The 6,798-nt window shown below is 63.4% G+C and overlaps 1 pseudogene across 1 annotated transcript; it reads left to right on the top strand.

Moving 5' to 3' along the window:
- The first annotated feature begins 2,554 nt into the window (after window positions 1–2,554).
- On the top strand, window positions 2,555–5,979 carry LOC309621836 (thimet oligopeptidase-like; annotated as a pseudogene). Its single transcript has 7 exons — window positions 2,555–2,690; window positions 2,891–3,266; window positions 3,346–3,634; window positions 4,548–4,599; window positions 4,706–4,834; window positions 5,471–5,609; window positions 5,824–5,979. The product of its transcript is annotated as a thimet oligopeptidase-like (transcript).
- The last annotated feature ends 819 nt before the right edge of the window (window positions 5,980–6,798 follow it).

Below are 6,798 nucleotides of genomic sequence, written 5' to 3' on the forward strand. Positions count from 1 at the left end.
GGAGACAGAGAGGGAAGCAGGCACCCTCTCGCCTTCTCCCTCTCCCTACCTCCTTCTCCGACTCCCCCTCTCCTCTCCCTCTGTCTCTCCCTCTCCCTCCCTCCCTCTAGGAGAGGGAGAGGGAGAGGAAGGGAGGGAGAGGGAGAGAGGGAGGGGGAGGGAGACGGAGAGGGAGAGACGTCTCGTCCTCCTTCCCTCTCCCTCCCTCGCCCTTTCCCTTCCTCTCTCCCTCTCCCTCCCTCTGTCTCACCCTCTCCCTCCCTCTGTCTCTCCCTCTCCCTCACTCCCTCCCAGAGAGGGAGAGATGGAGGGAGAGGGAGAGACGAGGGAGAGGGGGAGAGGGAGAGAGGGAGGGGGGAGGGAGGGAGAGGGAAGAGGGAGAGTGGGAGAGAGGGAGAGAAGGAGGAGAGAGGGAAAGGGAGGAAGAGACCTCTCTCTCTCTCCCTCTCTCCGTCTCTCCCTCTCTCCCCCTCTCTCTCCCTCTCCCTCTCTCCCTCTCCCTTGTCTCTGCCTCTTCGTCTCTCTGTCTCTGGGAGGGAGTGAGGGAGATGGAGAGACGGAGGGAGAGGGAGGAGAGGGAGCGAGGAAGAGGGAGAGAGGGAGGGAGAGAGGGAGGGAGAGAGGGAGGGAGGGAGGGAGGGAGAGATGTCTTTGTCTTTCCCTCCCTCCCTCTATCACTCTCTCCCTCTTCCCCCTCCCTCTCCTGCTCCCTGTCCCTCTCCCTCCCTCTATCCCTCTCTCCCTCTCCCCCCTCCCTCTCCTGCTCCCTGTCCCTCTCCCTCCACCTCCTTCCCTCTCTGGAGAGGGAAGGAGGTGGAGGGAGAGGGAGAGGGAGAGGGAGCACGAGAGGGAGAGAGGGAGAGGGAAAGAGGTATAGGAAGAGCGGAACAGGGAAACAGGGACAGGGAAAGGGGGACAGGGAGAGAGGGAGAGGGAAAGAGGGAGAGGGAGAGGGAGAGCAGAGCAGGGAAACAGGGACAGGGAAAGAGGGAGGCAGAGAGGGAGATGGAAACGGGGAAAGGGAGGGGGGACGGATAGAGGGAGAGGGAGAGAGGGACAGGGAAAGAGAGACAGGGATGGAGGGAGGGAGAGAGGGACAGGACAGGGCAAGAGGGACAGGGAGAGAGGGAGGGAGAGAGGGAGGGAGAGAGGCAGAGGGAGAGATGGAGGGAGAGTGAGAGGCAGGGAGGTAGAGGGAGGGAGGGAGGGAGGGAGACAGAGAGGGAGACAGGGAGAAGGGCTGATGGGGGCTCCCTCCCCCTCCCATCCTCTGCCCACTGCTTTCTCTTTTTTCTGCTTCAACAAACACCAGGCGCCTTTCAGATCAGCCCTGAAGTCAACGTTGATGCTTGGGACGGCCTGACCTCCCCGCTGCCTTCCAGCCCAGGACCACAGCTGGGAGATGAAGTCTGCGGGGCCCTGGGGGGGGGCAGCGGCGGCGGAGGTGGTGGAGGCAGGCACCTCCTCTGACGCCCAATCTCTCCTCCTTTACGAGGCAGCCGCCAGCTCCCCTCCCTGACTCCCCAAGATTTGGGGCCATTTTAATATGTGTCGATAATGCCATGAGCTACTATTTAACTTTTCCACGAGGACCCATCTCCCGAAATGCAGTGGTTTTCAGGCTTGGCTGCACTAGAGAACCCCCAGGGAAAGGAGAGACGTCTGTACCTCCCTCTCTCTCCCTCTCCCTCCGTATCTCCTTCTGGCTCTCTCCCTCTCCTTCTGGGGTGATGCCCGATGAGCTCAGATTCGCAGATGTTCCCCCCATCCCCTCTCTGTGCCTTGCGTGGGGCCTGGGCCTTCTCACTGTGGCCCGGGAACAGCCTCGACATTCAGACATCGGTTCCTGCAAGGACACTTGCGTTTGGTCCATACCGCATGTGGCTGCAGTCTGTGCTTCTCCCGTTTAGCATCTTCAGTAGATGGGGGCTGTGCATGAGCCCTTCATCTTCCCCGCAGACACCACTGGTGCTTGCTCGGCCTCGCGGGTGATGTCCACGGGGGACAGACCTGTGTCCCCACCTTCTTGGGCTGCAGACAGGCCACGTTGGTCCTGTGGTGACTGGGGGCTCCCAGGAGAACCCCACCGCAGACCCAGAGAGGTGGCCCCAGAGAAGGTGGCGTACGCCTGGGGCCAGGCCTCACCAGCCAACCACGGGGCACCTGCAGCAACAGGTCTCTCGCCGTCCAGGGGCTGGGTGTTCGGGCGCCGTGGGGATGAGCTGCTGTCTGCACGGCAGCCAAGTTTGTATTGTTGAGCCCGGGGAGGCCCCTGGGTGGCTCCTGGAGAGCCTGGTCACATTTCTTCCTGCCCTTGGCCTTAGAGCTCATCATGGTTCACGCCGTTTCTGGTTCCAAAAGGACCTGTGTTCATAAAGACCACATGTTAGGACAGCACCAAAGTGTCTAGAAATCCAGGCCAGGAGGAGGAGGGAGGGGGTTTGGCTGTGCCCGCCAGTGGCCTGAGAGCCCTCCCACCCACAGAGACCTGGCCCGGGGCCTGTGGGGAGGGCGTGGCCCACGGTCCCCAGCGCTGGCTGTCTCTGGGTTCCAGGAGAACTGCGCGATCCTCGGGGAGCTGGTAAGGCTGCAGGCTCAGAAGTCCCGCCTGCTGGGATTCAGCACGCGTGCCGACTCTGTGCTGGAGATGAACATGGCCAAGACCAGCCAGGTGGTGGCCACTTTCCTAGGTAACCCCGCCTCCCCGAGTCCCAGTGGGGACGGGGGTCAGGTGGACCTTGACTGGACGTGGTGCTGCCTGAGACCCCACTGTGTCAGCCCTTGGGGGTCGCCTTCCCCAACCCTTCATTCTGCCTCGAGGGGCGTGGGGTGGGGGGCGGCTGGGCGGCTGCCACAGGGACATAGCTGAGCCTCTCCCCTCCACCCGCAGATGAGCTGGCCCAGAAGCTGAAGCCCCTCGGGGAGCAGGAGCGGCCGTGATCCTGGAGCTAAAGAAGGCTGAGTGCCAGAGGCGGGGCCTGCACTTTGACGGGCCCATCAACGTCTAGGACCTGCGCTACTACATGAACCAGGGGGAGGAGATGCGCTACCACGTGGACCAGTACCTGCTCAATGAGTCCTTCCCCATGCAGGTGGTCACGCGCAGGCGGCTGGGCATCTCCCAGGAGCTGCTGGGGCTGACCTTCGACCTGGAGGAAGGCGCCAACATGCGTCACGAAGATGAAGATGTGAGGCTCTACACGGTCCGGGACGCGGCCTCGGGCAAGGTCATCCATCAGCAAGTTCTACCTGGACCTCTACCCTCGGTGCATGCGTGGGGGAAACTGTCGGCCGTGGGCCGGGGCTCCTCTGTGGTAGCGGGGCCTCACCCGCGTCCCTCCCCAGGGAAGGGAAGTCCGGGCACATGGCCTGCTTTGGCCTGCAGCCGGGCTGCCTGCAGCAGGACGGGAGGCGCCAGATTGCCATCGCGGCCATGGTGGCCAACTTCACCAAGCCTACGCCCAACCCGCCCTCCCTGTTCCAGCATGATGAGCTGGAGACCTACTTCCATGAGTTCTGGCAAGCGATGCACCAGCTCCGCTCCCAGGAGGGTGCGGGCGAGGGGCTGAAGGCAGGGGGCGGGGAGGGCCCGGGCTCTCCCGTGGTCCTCAGGCAGGCCCTCGCCACGGGATTCTTCCGCTGATGTCACCCCGCACGAGGAGACGCCCTCGGTGTCAGTTTCCATCATCAAACCCCACGCACTGGGCGCGTAAACAACGGAAGTGGATGTCCTCGAGACTCTGGAGGCTGGAAGTCCCAGATCAAGGAGTCAGGACTGGTTCCCTGCAATGTTAAATACAGGTATTCAAGAGTTGCCTTTAAAAAAGACAAAATAGAAGAAAGGAACGTTGCATGCAAGGCTGGTGACAGGCGGTGATGAGAACCAGAGATTAGGCTCTGGGGCCGGGAGCACCACGCCCTGTGAGGCCCTGGGGCTGCTGCCAGTCTCGGTGGAGGCTCAGCAAGTCCCAGTGACTTCCCAATGTGGGGGGGGGGTCCCCAGATGAGTGTCTGGGCCCAGGACCCAGTGCTCGTTCAGTCTTCCTGCAGTCAGCCCTTCGTCCTGAGAGCGATGCTCTCACAGACTGCAACCGGAGCGCGTGGGGACACTTTACTGAGCTGTGCAGCCGTCACTACTGCCCTGTTCTGGAACATTTCCCTCACCCCAAAAAGGTCCCTCACGCCCTTAGTTATCATTCCCTCCCCTCCCCTGTCCCTGACAACCAGGAACCCACTCTGACTCTGTGGATCTACCTGTTCTGGACGTTTCCCCTCAGTGGGGTCACACCCTGTGTGTCCTTCTGTGTCTGACTTCTCTCGCTGAGCACCGTGTTCTCACGGTGCATCCACGTGGCAGCGAGTGGCAGGGCTTCACACCTTTGCGTGGTCGAGGGCCGGAAAAAAGACAAACGAAAAGAAGGGCACGTTGCCTGCGACTCTGGTGACAGCCGGGGATGAGAACCAGATGGTAGGCTCTGGGGCCGGGAGCGCCGCGCCCTGTGAAGCCCTGGCGCTGCTGCCAGTCTCGGCGGGGCACGAGCAGCGCCGTCCCCCAGGAGCTGCTGGACAAGCTCATCAAGTCCCGGCTGGCCAACCCCCGTGCGGCCGGGCCGAGGGAAAGGAAAGGGGCTCCCGGACCGCCCGGCTGGAAAGCGCGGCCTGGACACAGTGCCAGCGCCCCCGTCTCCTTCCTCCCGCCCTCCAGGCCTCTTCAACCTGCGCCAGATCGTCCTGGCCAAGGTGGACCAGGCCCTGCACACGCAGACGCCCTCGGACCCGGCCTAGGACAATGCCCGCCTCTGCCAGGAGATCCTCGGGGTCCCAGCCACGCCAGGTAGCCAAGCGCACGCCGGGCCCACCTTAGCGGTCGGTTGGCGGCTACTGCCCAGGTCAAGAGGATCCTCTGGTGGTGTGTGAAGGGGGACCGACTGACGGGCTCTGGTCGAGGCTCGCTGACCTCTGGCCTCTTCCTGCCTGGGTTCCTGGGCTGGTCCCTCCAGCTGTGGCCCGCGGAGTCCGAGGGTGGGCTGGGCGTATCTGCACGTGCTTTCTGGAGAGCCTGGAAGAGGCAGGAGAGGGCTTCATACCCCGGACGGAACGCGTCGACGAGGTTTGCCCGAGCGTGTCGGTGCGGAGACGCAGTTCACTCCCTCGTGAGCGCTTTAACCCACGCTCTCCCCGTGCTGGAGGGCGAGCCCTGACTCATCCCTCGGAGCCTCGGGCAGCTGTCCCTGTAAGAGGCTTAGGGGTGAACCCTCGTGAGCTTCAGCAGAAAGTCGGCAAAGATTGATTTGTGTCCCTCCACTGAGTTGCCCGCAAGGTCCCCGTTTTCTAGAAGTGTTGGGCCAATACTCCCTCTAGTGGCAGGGGACTCAGACAGGGCTGCTTTGAGGCCCCAAGCTCTGGGCTCTGGGGAAGGGGCACGGAGCGGCCAGGGGGCCGGGCAGGAGCCTCTCCGCGTGTGTCCCAGGGACCCACCTGCCTGCGACCTTCGGCCACCTGGCAGGAAGCTACGACGCCCAGTCCTATGGCTACCTGTGCAGCGAGGTGTACTCCGCGGACACGGTCCACACACTCGTTTCAAGCAGGAGGGCGTCCTGAGTGGCAAGGTGAGAGGCCGGCCTGCCGTGCAGACCAACACGGAGGTCCTTGGGCCTGGGCCTAGATGCTTTTGCCGCCCGCCTGGGCCTGCCAGGCTCTGAGGGCCCTGCCCAGAACCCCCTGCTCCCCTGCCCTTTGTTGAGTCACAGCAGAGGTGGCCACACCCACACCCTCCGTGAAGGGGGTGCTCCACCCTCCTGCAGCCCCGCCCCCTCTCCTCAGGTTGCCATGGACTACAGAAGCTGCATTCTGAGGCCAGGGGGCTCCGAGGATGCCAAGGGCATGGTGAAGCTCTTCCTGGGTTGTGACCCCATGCAGGACGCCTTCCTCCTGAGCAAAGGGCTGCAGGTTGAGGGCTGCAAGCCGCCGGCCTGCTGACGGCACGGGGTTTTGCCCCCCCAGGCGGGCCGGGTGCCTTAGCGCCCCGTCGGGGCGGGGGAGGGGCCGTGTGTCCTCCCAGCCCCCGAGTCCCCGGCGGCCGGCCTAGGCCAAAAGTCTCCACCTGGAAGTGTCTGGAAAGCCTGGCATCAAGGCTCCCCCTTGTTGCACTAATGCAATCCCTTCCTGGGGAGCTTTCCTGGTAACAAAATGGTTCTTTGAAAACGCAGCCATTAATAAAAAAGACTCTACTCCTGGTCTCTGCCTGCCGTCCCTTCCACCACAGGAGTGGCATGGGGGCCGTCACACTGGGGGGAGTTCTGACCTTGGTCGGGGATCACCCCTGGGGCCGTGGTGACGCGTCTGGGTCACTGGGAGACGGCTGAGCTGTGGGGTGAGTTCAGACGGGGATGGTGCCCCGCACCCCGACCGGGCAGGCTCTCCAGTGAGGGGGTGTCAGTTTCCTGCCGGCCTCTCGCCCGTCACTGTTTGGCATCTCGGGGGCTGTGACTGGCTGGAGCTGGTTCTGGCGGTGGGCACAGCTGCGGGAAGCCCGGCTGTGGCTGTCCCTGTCCCCGTGTCCTGTCCTCCTGCTCACGGCCGGCCGGCTGGCTCCCTCTGGTCATCGGCAGCTGCTGAAGTCTGGACCACAGCAAGGGGCCGCCTTCCTGGGTCCTAGCAATTCTTCCCAAAGGCCTTAGGGATGTGTTTTGGTGGCAGTAGGAATTCAGAGAGGGTGCTGCACCACTGGAGCGGTAGGGTGGCTCTGGACCGTCCCGTGTGTCCTTCCCTGGCCTTTGAGCTCCTTGGGAGCCCTCC

The sequence above is a fragment of the Balaenoptera borealis genome (genome assembly GCF_965194805.1).
Source record: "Balaenoptera borealis genome assembly, contig: HAP1_SCAFFOLD_1044, whole genome shotgun sequence".
Classification (NCBI taxonomy): Eukaryota; Metazoa; Chordata; class Mammalia; order Artiodactyla; family Balaenopteridae; genus Balaenoptera; species Balaenoptera borealis.